General features: G+C 39.4%; 1 protein-coding gene across 1 annotated transcript in view; it reads right to left on the reverse strand.

The window, feature by feature from the left end:
* Positions 1–16,172, reverse strand: part of KLHL3 (kelch like family member 3) — a 277,645-nt gene that overhangs the window by 66,125 nt on the left and 195,348 nt on the right. The window lies entirely within an intron of this gene.

Raw genomic sequence — 16,172 nt, forward strand, 5'->3', positions numbered from 1 at the left:
CTACGGCATCCGAAACAAACGCATTAGCCAGCTTAAGGGTTCTAATCTTGCTCAAAGATTCATCCAATGGTGCTGTGCGAATCGCCTCTTCTAGAGACTCAAACCAGAATGCCGCTGCAGCAGTGACAGGCGCAATGCATGCAAGAGGCTGTAATATAAAACCTTGTTGAACAAACATTTTCTTAAGGTAACCCTCTAATTTTTTATCCATTGGATCTGAGAAAGCACAGCTATCCTCCACCGGGATAGTGGTACGCTTGGCTAAAGTAGAAACTGCTCCCTCCACCTTAGGGACCGTCTGCCATAAGTCTCGTGTGGTGGCGTCTATAGGGAACATTTTTCTAAATATCGGAGGAGGGGAAAAAGGCACACCGGGTCTATCCCACTCCTTGCTAATAATCTCTGTAAGCCTCTTTGGTATAGGAAAAACGTCAGTACACACCGGTACCGCATAGTATTTATCCAGCCTATATAATTTCTCTGGGATTGCCACCGTGTCACAATCATTCAGAGCCGCTAACACCTCCCCTAGCAACACGCGGAGGTGCTCAAGCTTAAATTTAAAATTTTAAATTTCTGAATCCGGTCTCCCCGAATCAGAACCGTCACCCACAGAATGAAGCTCTCCGTCCTCATGTTCTGCAAATTGTGACGCAGTATCAGACATGGCTCTCGTGTCATCGGCGCGATATGTCCTTAACCCAGAGCTGTCGCGCTTGCCTCTTAACTCGGGCATATTGTATAATACTTCTTTCATAACATTAGCCATATCATGTAAAGTGATTTGTAAGGGCCTTGATGTACTTGGCGCCTCAATCTTACGCACCTCCCGAGCGGGAGACGAAGGTACTGACACGTGAGGAGAGTTAGACGGCATAACTTCCCCCTCGTTGTCTGGTGATAATTTCTTTATCGGTACAGATTGACTTTTATTCAAAGTAATATCAATACAATTGGTACACATATTTCTATTGGGCTCCACATCGGCTTTTAAACATAATGAACAAGCAGATTCCTCTGTATCAGACATGTTTAAACAGACTAGCAATGAAGCTAGCAAGCTTGGAAATTACTTCAATAAGTTTACAAGCAATATAAAAAACGCTGCAGCGCTTTTTTAAAAAACACAATTGAATAACAAAGAACTAGTTCAGTTATAGTCAACAATTCTTTAAATGTATTAATTAGCAGAGGATTGCACCCATTAGCAAAAGGATGATTAACCCCTCAGTACCCAAAACGGATATCAAATTAAGATTTAACGCTTTTATCACAGTCAAACACACTGTCACAGGTCTGCTGTGACTGATTACCTCCCTCAAAAACGAATTTTGAAGATCCCTGAGCTCTCTGGAGACGTCCTGGATCAAAGAGGAAGAAGCAGGAAGACTGTGCTAGAATTTTAACTGCGCAACAAGGCGCTAAAAAAGGTCCCTCCCACTCCTATTACAACAGTGGGAGACCTGATATAACGGTTTCTATGCAGAAATATACGTTAGCCGTGTGGAAAAAAAATCATGCCCAAAAAGATTTATCACCAAAGTACCTCACAAAACGATTAACATGCCAGTAAACGTTTTAAAAAACAACATTTCAGATGCTGTGTAAAGTTATTACTAAGCCTGCTACCAGTCGCTTCTACTGCAGTTAAGGCTCACACATTATATCAGTATTAACAGTATTTTTTCAGTCAAATTCTAGTCCCTAGAAAATAACTCTACTGTGCATACATTTATCAGCCTGATACCAGTCACTACTACTGCATTTAAGGCTGTACTTACATCATACGGGTAACAGCAGTGTTTTCCTAGTCAATTCCATTCCCAGAAAATATTGTACTGCACATACCTCATTTGCGGGAGACCCCGCATGCTATTCCCATTTCCTGAAGTTACCCCACTCCTCAGAATGTCGAGAACAGCCAGTGGATCTTAGTTACGCCTGCTAAGATCATAGAAAACGCAGGCAGTTTCTTCTTCCAAATACTGCCTGAGATAGAAAAACAGCACACTCCGGTGCCATTTAAAATAACAAACTTTTGATTGAAGAATAATTAAGTAAAAACTCCAGCTCCTCTCGCGACCTCCTTCTTTGTTGAGGGTTGCAAGAGAATGACTGGATATGACATGTGAGGGGAGGAGCTATATAGCAGCTCTGCTTGGGTGATCCTCTTGAGACTTCCTGTTGGGAAGGAGAATATATCCCATAAGTAATGGATGACCCGTGGACTGAACACACTTAACAAGAGAAATTATACACATCAGTCCAAGTCCCCAATAAACGTTTCCTTGTCAGAGAGTTTGGTACTGTCCCCTTGTGTCTATATACCAGTGCTTCTAGATAGAAGTTGCTAGAGTGTCTGGTTCAGTCACTAACCTTATCTGCAAAGTATAGTGATATATACAGTCCATCTGAGAATTCTGTGTGTGTCCCAGAATAAAAGAACTGCACTTACCTTCATGCTGAGTAACAGCATGACAACTTCATAGTGTCAAGAGGTCCACCTTTTTCCTCCTGAGGTCCTGTGAAACAGATTAGTCTTGGTTAAGAATTTCCAAGACTTTGTACAGTAAAGGCAGCATAATCCTGGGAGGCACAGTGGAGACAAAAATCCACCAGTTCCCAAAGTCTAAAAGACTACATAAAGCTGTTCTGTAATAAAATAGTACTCTTTGGCACCATTTAAAACAAAAAACTCTTGATTGAAGATTCTAAAACTAACCACCTCTCTTTACCTCTTCCTATCACTAACACAGGCAAAGAGAATGACTGGGGGGGAGGGAAGGGAGGGGCTATATATGCAGCTCTGCTGTGGAGCTCTTTGCCACTTCCTGCTGACCAGGAGGCGATATCCCACAAGGATGAAATCCGTGGACTCGTCATATATTGTAAAAGAAAAAGTGGTTTGGAAATAGCAAAATGCTACTTGTATTTATTGCCCTATAACTTGCAAAAAAAGCAAAGAACATGTAAACATTGGGTATTTCTAAACTCAGGACAAAATTTAGAAACTATTTAGCATGGGTGTTTTTTGGTGGTTGCAGATGTGTAACAAATTTTGGGGGTCAAAGTTATAAAAAGTGTTTTTTTCCATTTTTTTCTCATATTTTGTAATTTTTTATACTAAATTATAAGATATGATCAAAATAATGGTATCTTTAGACAGTCCATTTAATGGCGAGAAAAACAGTATATAATATGTGTGGGTACAGTAAATGAGTAAGAGAAAAATTACAGCTAAACACAAACACGGCAAACGGACAGAAAATGGAAAAGTGATGTGGTCATTAAGGGGTTAAGAAGAAAAAATGGGGTTTATTTAGCAGCGCTAAAAAAAGCTAGGAAATGATGATACCAATCTAATTTATGTTTTATACAATCTATTTTATTTAAAAATTCTTATAACACATAAAAACAACAGCAAATGCTTTTCCTAATTAATAAAGGGACGTCTCCCTTATACAACACTTATAAAAACAGACTAGAACCATATAATCCTAGAATTTCAGGTATAAAGGAATTAATTCTATAGATAACATATGGCAAGCAACAAATTTCTAAGATAAATGGTGAATTAAATATTTAAAAGGCACAAATGTATCAATCCTAATAGCTTTACAGTTCTTCAGTAACAAATTCAGTTATAAAGTTACACAGTTACTTTCCTTGGACATATAATTGGCTCAGGTGTGCTGGATAGTTAAAAAGGCAAAAAACAGCCAATATTCTGATTTAGGTGCCAAAGCAATCGTGGTTAATGGAAATGGTTAATTTAACAGATGAATACCTTGATGTCTTTAAAGTTCAGTTTGCGTGTTTTAAAAAACGTAGTGCAAATTAGTGTAGAGGTACCTTAATCTGTCCTGGTTGCAACCGCTGATTATCTTCACTGTGAGGGATTCACAGACTGTTTGTTCCTGGTGCTTCTGATAAGTCACCTGACCTTCTCTTTGATTCAGAGGTCAGGGGTGATGATCCGTTCTGGTGATGTAGTTATCCTTTTTTTTGTTTTCCTTTCTTCTTATAGCCCAAATATTGTTTTCATCTGGGTTCCCTCAGACTTCTTAAGGTTTGAAGAAATCTTTGGTCAGTGTTTAGCAGTAACACCGTATTCCCTGAAGTTACCAAAGGTAGATTTTAACTTGCAGGGTCAGGAGAAAAGTTTAAAGTTGCAGGGTCACACAGCTTTGTGACAGTAGTAAATGAAGTTTAGTAGAGTGTAGCAGGTCCCATTCAACGCGTTTCACCCTTCTGGGCTTTATCAAGAAAGCCCAGAAGGGTGAAACGCGTTGAATGGGACCTGCTACACTCTACTAAACTTCATTTACTACTGTCACAAAGCTGTGTGACCCTGCAACTTTAAACTTTTCTCCTGACCCTGCAAGTTAAAATCTACCTTTGGTAACTTCAGGGAATACGGTGTTACTGCTAAACACTGACCAAAGATTTCTTCAAACCTTAAGAAGTCTGAGGGAACCCAGATGAAAACAATATTTGGGCTATAAGAAGAAAGGAAAACAAAAAAAAGGATAACTACATCACCAGAACGGATCATCACCCCTGACCTCTGAATCAAAGAGAAGGTCAGGTGACTTATCAGAAGCACCAGGAACAAACAGTCTGTGAATCCCTCACAGTGAAGATAATCAGCGGTTGCAACCAGGACAGATTAAGGTACCTCTACACTAATTTGCACTACGTTTTTTAAAACACGCAAACTGAACTTTAAAGACATCAAGGTATTCATCTGTTAAATTAACCATTTCCATTAACCACGATTGCTTTGGCACCTAAATCAGAATATTGGCTGTTTTTTGCCTTTTTAACTATCCAGCACACCTGAGCCAATTATATGTCCAAGGAAAGTAACTGTGTAACTTTATAACTGAATTTGTTACTGAAGAACTGTAAAGCTATTAGGATTGATACATTTGTGCCTTTTAAATATTTAATTCACCATTTATCTTAGAAATTTGTTGCTTGCCATATGTTATCTATAGAATTAATTCCTTTATACCTGAAATTCTAGGATTATATGGTTCTAGTCTGTTTTTATAAGTGTTGTATAAGGGAGACGTCCCTTTATTAATTAGGAAAAGCATTTGCTGTTGTTTTTATGTGTTATAAGAATTTTTAAATAAAATAGATTGTATAAAACATAAATTAGATTGGTATCATCATTTCCTAGCTTTTTTTAGCGCTGCTAAATAAACCCCATTTTTTCTTCTTATCCACCATTTAGTTCTCTTTGAGGGAAGAACTTTTTTAGCAGCAGGAATCCACCTTTAGGCGCTCCTATCACACTACACATAAATACCTGTCATTAAGGGGTTAAACAGTTTTATACTGGATTTTTATATCAGTATCTGTGCATATTATTCTTTACAGCAATGTCTATTACATGCAGTTATATGAAAATTGGTGTATACTGTCCCTTTAAATGATATGATTATTGGTTTCTATTACTGTAGCCAACATTCTATTTGATGTTTTGAAACCTTGAAGTATATAGTAAAAAAACAAAAAAAACAACAACATAAATTATGTTTACCAGATAATTTCCTTTCCTTCTGTATGAGGAGAGTCCACGGCTTAATTCCTTACTTGTGGGAATACAGAACCTGGCCACCAGGAGGAGGCAAAGACACCCCAGCCAAAAGCTTAAATACCTCCACCACTTCCCTCATATCCCAGTCATTCTGCCAAGGGAACAAGGAACAGTAGGAGAAATATCAGGGTATAAATGGTGCCAGAAGAACAAAACAAAATTTAGGTCCGCCCTTTGGAGAATACAGGCGGGGGCCGTGGACTCTCCTCATACAGAAGGAAAGGAAATTATCTGGTAAGCATAATTTATGTTTTCCTTCTTAATATGAGGAGAGTCCACGGCTTCATTCCTTACTTGTGGGAAATATATACCCAAGCTCCAGAGGACACTGAATGAACGGGAGGGCAAAAAAGGAGGCGGAACCTATTCTGAGGGCACCACAGCCTGCAAAACCTTTCTCCCAAAAGCTGCTTCAGCCGAAGCAAAAACATCAAACTTGTAAAATTTAGAAAAGGTATGTAATGAGGACCAGGGAGCCGCCCTACAAATCTGATCCATAGAGGCCTCATTCTTGAAGGCCCAAGAGGAAGCCACTGCTCTAGTTGAATGAGCCTTAATTCTCTGAGGAGGCTTATGTCCCGCTGTCTCATAAGCTAAGCGAATAATGCTCCTCAACCAAAAAGATAAGGAAGTGGACGAGGCCTTCAGCCCCCTACGCTTCCCAGAATAGACAACAAACAAAGAAGAAGTCTGTCTCAACTCCTTCGTAGCCTGAAGATAGAACTTCAAGGCCCAAACCACATCCAAATTATGAAGTAATCGTTCCTTCAAAGAAGAAGGATTAGGACACAAGGAAGGAACCGCAATCTCCTGATTGATGTTGCAATCTGCAACAACCTGTGGAAGAAAACCTAACCCAGTATGAAGAACAGCCTTATCAGCATGAAATACTAGGTAAGGAGGCTCACATTGCAAGGCAGCCATTTCAGAGACTCTGCGTGTCGAAGCAATAGCCAGTAGAAAAAGAACCTTCCAAGACAGTAATTTAATGTCAACTACATGCATAGGCTAAAATGTAGCCTTCTGCAAAACTTTAAGAACAATATTTAAACTCCAAGGAGGAGAGCTAGATCTAAACACAGGCCTGATTCTAGCCAGAAATATATTGGAAAAGATTAGTGTGCGCTAAGACAAGATACTAAACACTTATCTAAAGACACAATCCCTGTGATGTGCCAACGAACAATACAAACAAATGTGAAGCTGAAAGCTTAAGGATAGAAAGTGCGCCTAAACGGCTTAAAGTATTAAACCACCTGTTAAAAAGTATAAATATATATTTTATTACAATACAGTAATACTGCAAACTAAAACAGGGACGTCTCCCTATACAAATAAAAAGAAAGAATAAATATAGCCAATCTGAAAAATGACTCAAAACTTGCAAGTTACATCGAATGATAAAATACAGAGTATCTGAACCGTATGTGACATAAAAAGAATATATAAAAAACAGTTTATCAATTGCCTGTTAGATCGTGATCTAACATAGAGCACAGCGATCAGAGTTTGTGTAGCGTTTCTGGGGTGATATAGACAGTAAGCTTAAAGAGAACGGAACAATAGTTAATGAGATTCACGTGAAGAAATCGAACACCGTGGCCAAAGTAATATAGGATGACAAATTTGTCCGGAAAGCACTTATAAGTGGAATTCACAAATGTTAATAATGCATAGTACTTTACCGTACTCCAGATGACAAGTCTCGGTCAAATCTTGGACCGTTGAGGCGATTGCTGTCGATATCCGAGAATGCTCTCTGCAAACCTACTCACGTGTAGGACGGCGTCTGACGTCACACCTTGTTCCTCGTGTCAGAGGGTTGCTACTAACAACTGTTTGGAGATTTCCAATCGGTACTTGTGTTCTCCGATAGTGTATGTGTTCAGCCGTTAAAGGTGCATCATAGGCTCGAAGTTTGATGTGGGGTATGCAAATTCCTCCTCACTCTCAATGTGGCAATAAAAGGTTAACCCGGGTTAAAATGTTGTATAGAAAGTGCTGCAATGTCACCTAAACAAGCGACGCGTTTCGCCCTCCCTTGGGCTTTATCAAGATGTTTGTGACATGCAGCTCCAACTCTTATAAATGATGTATTCTTGTGTGATAGGTTTGCAGGTGTAATTGATAAGTCACTCCTTTTCCCTTAAGGTGGTATACGGTCTTTTAATCCATTTTTTTCCCACGGCTCTCATTTGGTGTAATGTCTTAAAGGTAGAAATATAGAGCTTATGTCACCCATGGTCTGAGAGTTCAGATTTCTTAGACATGCAAACATAGCTCTAAACTTAAGACCCTTAAAATAAATAGCACAGAAAATAACTTTATTATAAGGGAAGTAATAAGATGCACACACAGAAATATCATTTATGCATTAAAATGCTCGTGCAACCTATTTTACTTCGGTGAGACTACTAGGTGCCTCAAGGACAGGATAAGGGAGCATCTTTTAAGCATAGAAAAAGGGAGAGAAGACACATGATTATACAAACATTTTAAAGAGATACACCAGGGTAACACTAAAGCTCTTAATTATTGGGGAATACAAAAAGTTAGGGGACATTGGAGAGGAGGCAATACAGAAAAGACACTTTTAATAAAAGAGGCTGAACTAATCTACAAATTTGATACTCTATTTCCAAAAGGTCTTAATTCGGAACTAGACATTTCACCCTATTTGAATAAATACACTGTTTTCGCACTTTATATACACTTGCACCTATTGACAGGATCATATTGCCCAATATATGATTATGGGCTACCCTGCAAGCTTTGCACTTTATATACACTTGCACTTTTTATAGTACTATATTGTCCAACACGCAAACACAAGCTATCCTATAGGAATAAGAAATAATATAGGCACATTACTTACACGTTTTATTATATTCTTAGAAATACAAATATACTTTCCACAAATTTATATATAAGGAACACAATTTCCTACAAGATTTATAATACACAGAGTAGAAGGCTACTGAAATATTTCAACTCATTTATATTCTGTATGCACCACACGATGCAAATTAGAGCAATAGTTATATATTTTTAGTCAACCCATTACATTAAATATTTTTATGGTATACTTTCATATTTTTGCTATTAATAACACAGTATTGATAAATACATTTGATGTGAAAAATATTAAGCAATGTGAATTCACATATTGTATATGTTATAATCGTATATTCCTGTTAAATTCCTATTGTAATAATGCCAATTATATGTATAATAAGAGAATGAATAATTGTAATCTTTTATACCGTATGTGAAAATGTTTTTTTCAACTGATTTTATGAATGCCAAATATTTATATATTAAGGTAACTAAGAAATCTGAACTCTCAGACCATGGGTGACATAAGCTCTATATTTCTACCTTTAAGACATTACACCAAATGAGAGCCGTGGGAAAAAAATCGATTAAAAGAACGTATACCACCTTAAGGGAAAAGAAGGAGTGACTTATCAATTACACCTGCAAACCTATCACACAAGAATACATCATTTATAAGAGTTGGAGCTGCATGTCACAAACATCTTGATAAAGCCCAAGGGAGGGTGAAACGCGTCGCTTGTTTAGGTGTCATTGCAGCACTTTCTATACAACATTTTAACCTGGGTTAACCTTTTATTGCCACATTGAGAGTGAAGAGGAATTTGCATACCCCACATCAAACTTCGAGCCTATGATACACCTTTAAGGGCTGAACACACATCCTATCGGAGAACACAAGTACTGATTGGAAATCTCCAAACAGTTGTTTGGCAACGCTCAGTAGCAACCCTCTGACACGAGGAACAAGGTGTGACGTCAGACGCCATCCTACACGTGAGTAGGTTTGCATAGAGCATTCTCGGATAGCGACAGCAGTCACCTCAACGGTCCAAGATTTGACCGAGACTTGTCATCTGGAGTACGGTAAAGTACTATGCATTATTAACTTTTGTGAATTCCACTTATAAGTGCTTTCCGGACAAATTTGTCATCCTATATTACTTTGGCCACGGTGTTCGATTTCTTCACGTGAATCTCATTAACTATTGTTCCGTTCTCTTTAAGCTTACTGTCTATATCACCCCAGAAACGCTACACAAACTCTGATCGCTGTGCTCTATGTTAGATCACGATCTAACAGGCAATTGATAAACTGTTTTTTATATATTCTTTTTATGTCACATACGGTTCAGATACTCTGTATTTTATCATTCGATGTAACTTGCAAGTTTTGAGTCATTTTTCAGATTGGCTATATTTATTCTTTCTTTTTATTTGTATAGGGAGACGTCCCTGTTTTAGTTTGCAGTATTACTGTATTGTAATAAAATATATATTTATACTTTTTAACAGGTGGTTTGATACTTTAAGCCGTTTAGGCGCACTTTCTATCCTTAAGCTTTCAGCTTCACATTTGTTTGATTCTATACAGAGCCTGAACAAAAGACTGAACATCTGTAAGCTCAGCGAGCCTCTTGTGCAGTAAAACAGATAGGGCCGAAACCTGTCCCTTAAGGGAGCTGGCAGAAAGGTCCTTCTCCAGACCAACCTGGAGAAAGGAAAGAATCCTAAAAACCCTGACCTTATGCCAGGGGAATCCACGCTCTTTACACCAGAATAAGTAGGTCCTCTACACCTTATGATAGATGCGACGAGTAACCGGCTTACAAGCTTGAATGAGAATATCAATAACTCTCTCAGAAAAACCTCTCTTGGCTAGGACTAAGCATTTAATCTCCACGCAGTCAGCCTCAGAGAATCTAGATTTTGATGAACAAAAGGACCTTGTCCAAGCAGATCCCTGCGAGAAGGTAACTTCCATGGAGGAGATGACGACATCCCCACTAGATCCGCGAACCACATCCTTCGCGGCCACGATGGAGCAATCAGTATCACTGATGAGCCCTCCTGCTTGATGCGGGCCACTACTCGAGGAAGGAGAGGTAATGGCGGAAAAAGGTATATTAGACTAAACCTCCAAGGCACCACTAATGCATCTATTAGCTACGCCTGAGGATCCCTGGATCTGGACCCATACCTGGGTATCTTGGTATTGAGACGGGACGCCATGAGATCCATCTCTGGAGTCCCCCACCTGTTTCATATCTCAGTAAACACCTCGGGAAGGAGAGACCATTCCCCCGGATGAAAGGATTGTGTGCTGAGAAAATCCGCTTCCCAGTTGTCCACAGTTGTCCACACCCGGAATGTGGATCGCTGACAGCAAACAGTTGTGGGCCTCCGCCCACTCCAGAATCCGAGATACCTCCCTCATTGCTAGGGAGCTCCTCATTCCTCCCTGGTTGTTGATGTAAGCCACCGAGGTGATATTATCTGATTGGAATCTGATAAACTGGGACGAACCCAGACGGGGCCAAGCCTTCAGAGCATTGAAGATTGCTTGAAGTTCCAGAATGTTGATCGGAAGAGAGCTCTCCTCCCGAGACCAAAGGCCCTGAGCCTTCTTGGCTTTCCAAACTGCTCCCCATTCTGAGAGACTAGCATCTGTTGTCCCAATCTCCCAGGATGGTCTTAAAAAGGATGTCCCTCGGGACAGAGCCACCAAGAGAGCGATTCTCTCGACCGGTTGTCCAGAGAGATCTGTTCAGACAGATCCGAATGATTGCCGTTCCACTGTCTCAGCATGCACAGCTGTAACGGTCTGAGACAGAACCTGGCAAAGGGACACTTCTCTGCCAACCTCCTGTGACGAAAGGCAAAGAATGACTGGGATATGAGGGAAGTGGGGGAGGTATTTAAACCTTTGGCTGGGGTGTCTTTGCCTCCTCCTGGTGGCCAGGTTCTGTATTCCCACAAGTAAGGAATGAAGCAGTGGACTCACCTCATATTAAGAAGGAAACAGCAATAGCATATTTTATTCCCTACAGGTGTCTTAGCAAAAACGAACAACATTCATTTTTTTGTTGGCACACGCCAGAACTTTGTGTGCTCCAAGCTTTCAGTTTAAAATTCATATATTTTGACACTATGCTTAAATTGTCAAGTTCCATTAAAATTTGACTAAATTATTTTGTATGACTATGGGTGCTACATACTTATTGGCAATGTGAAAATACTCCCTTTTAAAAATGCATAATCATGTATAGTTTATCAAATTGCTTTGTCTTTTAGGTTATATTTTATAATGTGCTCATTCATTTTTTGTAATCAGCATCTAATAATATATAAAATATTTGTTTTCACTATATGTACCATTGTTTCTGCTTGCTATATTTTTCATTGCATGAGAATGGCTACTATGATGGCCCTGACTTAGGTCTGTAACAACATATTTTTCTATGTGACATAATTATTACAGGTTTATGTAGCAACTTTCATATAGTACATATCATAATACCTATGTAACAATATGTTATGAATATGTTATGAAGGATCCTCTTCATTCGATCGCCGCCACACAGTGAAGCTTGAATGCAAGGTACGCGTTTTATATTTGGGGTACCTTGCATTCCTATTGGCTGAAAAATTCAAATCAGCCAATAGGATGAGAGCTACTGAAATCTTATTGGCCGATTTAAACAGCCAATAGGATTTCAGTAAACTCCCATCCTATTGACTGATTTGAAAATATCAGCGAATAGGAATGCAAGGTACCCCAAATATAAAACGGGTACCTTGCATTCAAGCTTCAGTGTGCGGCAGCAATCGCATGAAGAGGATCCTCCGCGCTGGGTGTCTCTGCGGCCGCCATTCGTGCTGCGCGGCCACCTCTGCTCCAGATGAAGATAGAAGAGGTCCCCGCGCTGGATGAAGATGTCGCTGCCTGGAAGAAGACCTTCACCGCCGGACTTCAGGAATGGTGAGTACCTATTTGCAGAGTTTTTTTGGGGGGTGTTTTTTTTTTCTAGATTAGGGATTTTTTATTTTAATGGGCTGCAAAAGAGCCGATTGCCCTTTTAAAGGGGTTTACTGTTAGGGGTTAATTTGTATTTTTAGGTAAAAGAGCTGATCGCTTTAGGACAATGCCCTACAAAAGGCCCTTTTAAGGGCTATTGGAAGTTTAGTGTTAGATTAGGGGGTGTTTTTATTTGGGGGGGGGGTATTTTTATAGGTGTATTAGATTAGGTTTAAATTTTTTATTTTTGATAAATTTGTTTTTTTTCTGTAATTTTAGACTTATTTTTGGTAATATTAGAATTTAATTTTAATTGAATCTTAGTTTTTTTTTTTTTTTTTTATTAATGTTAGGATTTTTATTTTTATTTTAACTTAGTATTTTTTTATTTTATGCAATTAGGGTTAATTTAGGGGGTGTTTGGTTAGATCAGTTATTTGCGTTTTGGGGGATGGAGGTTTAGGGGTTAATTAGGTTTATTGCATTGTGGGGGGTGGCGTTTAAGGGGTTAATAGTTTAATTAGGTTTATTGCATTGTGGGGGGATGGCAGATTAGGGGTTAATAACTTTATTTGGTACTTGTGATGTGGGGGTTGGCGGATTAGGGGTTAATAGATTTTATTAGTTATTGCGGTGGGGGGATTGCGGTTGACAGGTACATATTGGGCATGCGTTAGGTGTTAGTTAATACTTTCAGGGAGTTACGGTGCTCATATACTCAGTGCAAGGCTTGCTGTGCCTGCCTATGTGAGGCGAGGTGAAAATGGAGTAAAATGTCTTGCACTGAATATGTGATACCGAATTGCGACACCGGTTCTATGTTCGTTTATGGGAGTAAAACTGCGGGTAACGGGTGAAATATACGCGCCGCATTTATATGCGGCACCGTATATGTGATCGCTCACTTCAAATAAAAACTGGCGTTGTAAAGTAAAATGTAAAAAAATTTAAAAAAAAATGTAAAAGTACATTTAATACAATAAAACATTTCGGGAAAAGGGACAGTAAACACCTTCAGCTTTGTATATATGTTATATTTGTAACATATACATGTAATGTATGGCAGTTTTCATATTTATTTACATGATGTCATCTTTACCATACAACAAGTTTCTATTACAATAGGGTTTAATGGTCCTTTAAACACACTTTTTGCTAATCCTTTCCTGATTAGTTTAACAAAAACAACCTTTGTCTGCTTATCACCCCCAGGAATACCTGCAGACTATTTAGGGCTCGATTTATCAAGCTGTTCGCCCCCCTACAACTGCAGGTTCTCACAAGAGAACCTGCAGTCAGTATTTATCAAGTCAGACTGCTGCTTTTTTTTAACCCCTTAATGACCACAGCACTTTTCCATTTTCTGTCCGTTTGGGACCAAGGCTATTTTTACATTTCTGCAGTGTTTGTGTTTAGCTGTAATTTTCCTCTTACTCATTTACTGTACCCACACATATTATATACCGTTTTTCTCGCCATTAAATGGACTTTCTAAAGATACCATTATTTTCATCATATCTTATAATTTACTATAAAAAAAATTATAAAATATGAGGAAAAAATGGAAAAAAACACACTTTTTCTAACTTTGACCCCCAAAATCTATTACACATCTACAACCACCAAAAAACACCCATGCTAAATAGTTTCTAAATTTTGTCCTGAGTTTAGAAATACCCAATGTTTCCATCTTCTTTGCTTTTTTTGCAAGTTATAGGGCCATAAATACAAGTAGCACTTTGCTATTTCCAAACCATTATTTTTCAAAATTAGCGCTAGTTACATTAGAACACTGATATCTTTCAGGAATCTCTGAATATCCATTGACATGTATATATTTTTTTTAGTAGACAACCCAAAGTATTCATCTAGGCCCATTTTGGTATATTTCATGCCACCATTTCACCGCCAAATGCGATTAAATACAAAAAATTGTTCACTTTTTTACTAATTTTTTCACAAACTTTTGGTTTCTCACTGAAATTATTTACAAACAGCTTGTGCAATTATGGCTTAAATGGTTGTAAATTCTTCTCTGGGATCCCCTTTGTTCAGAAATAGCAGACATATATGGCTTTGGTGTTGCTTTTTAGTAATTAGAAGGCTGCTAAATGCCACTGCGCACTACAAGTGTATTATGCCCAGCAGTGAAGGGGTTAATTATGGAGCATGTAGGGAGCTTTTAGGTATAATTTTAGCTTTAGTGTAGTGTAGTAGACAACCGCAAGTATTGATCTAGGCCAATTTTGGTATATTTCATGCCACCATTTCACCGGCAAATGCGATCAAATGAAAAAAAAACGTTAAATTTTTCACAATTTTAGGTTTCTCACTGAAATCATTTACAAACAGCTTGTACAATTATGGCACAAATGGTTGTAAATGCTTCTCTGGGATCCCCTTTGTTCAGAAATAGCAGACATATATGGCTTTGGCGTTGCTTTTTGGTAATTAGAAGGCCGCCAAATGCTGCTGCATTTCACACGTGTATTATGGCTAGCAGTGAAGGGGTTAATTATGTAGCTTGTAGGGAGCTTGCAGGGTTAATTTTAGCTTTAGTGTAGAGCTCAGCCTCCCACCTGAAACATGAGACCCCCTGATCCCTCCCAAACAGCTCACTTCCCTCCCCCACCCCACAATTGTCCCCGCCATCTTAAGTACTGGCAGAAACTCTGCCAGTACTAAAATAAAAGCTATATTTGGGCTTTTTTTGTGTGTTTTTTTAGCATATTTACATATGCTGCTGTGTAGGATCCCCCCTTAGCCCCCAACCTCACTGATCCCCCACTAAACAGCTCTCTAACCCTCCCCCTCTGCCTTAATGGGCGCCATCTTGGGTACTGGCAGCTGTCTGCCAGTACCCAGTTTAGTAAAAAATGTGCCTTTTTTTAAAAAAAAATTCCCTTTTCTGTAGTGTAGCTTCCCCCCCCCCTCCCAAGACCAACCCCCCACCCCTTCCAGATCCCTTAGCTGTTTATTTAGAAATGTCAAAACTTTTTTTTTGTTGCTTTTTACATCTTTACTTTTCTGCAGTGTAGCGGTTCCCTCCCGCTCCCGCCCCGTGCACGCGCCCCCCCCCCCCCCCCCCGTGCACGCGCGCGCTCCTGTGCGCGCTCCCGACTGTTACGCCCCCGATCCCGCCCCCCTTCCCTCCATTCGGCACATCGATGACCGCCCACCCGCCTCCCAGACTTGCTCCCACCCACCAACGATACCGGCCACCGATGTCCGGTGCAGAGAGGGCCACAGAGTGGCTCTCTCTGCATCGGATGGCCAAGGGGGGTTATTGCAGGATGCCTCGATATCGAGGCATCACTGCAATAACCGGAAAGCAGCTGGAAGCGAGCAGGATCGCTTCCAGCTGCTTTCCAGACCAAGGACGTACGCCACACGTCCTCGGTCATTAACTGTATTTTTTTTGAGGACGTGTGGCGTACGTCCTTGGTCATTAAGGGGTTAAAGAGAAAATATTAGATAGAAATAAATTGGACACCTGTTGGAGAGGAGAGAGACAACTCACACAACCCATTTCAATCTTTTTTTTTTCTCTTCATTCTTTTCTCTCTCCCTGATTAGCCCTCTAGTATTTCAGTATCTCATGGACTATATATACAGTATTGTATAAGATTTAAATTGTGAGCCTGGGGAGGCATGACCTCTGGTTTCAGGCTTCAAAGATGTAATTTCTACACCACACCTCTTTCTTGTTTT

This window comes from Bombina bombina, chromosome 6, assembly GCF_027579735.1.
Source record: "Bombina bombina isolate aBomBom1 chromosome 6, aBomBom1.pri, whole genome shotgun sequence".
In the NCBI taxonomy this organism is placed as follows: domain Eukaryota; kingdom Metazoa; phylum Chordata; class Amphibia; order Anura; family Bombinatoridae; genus Bombina; species Bombina bombina.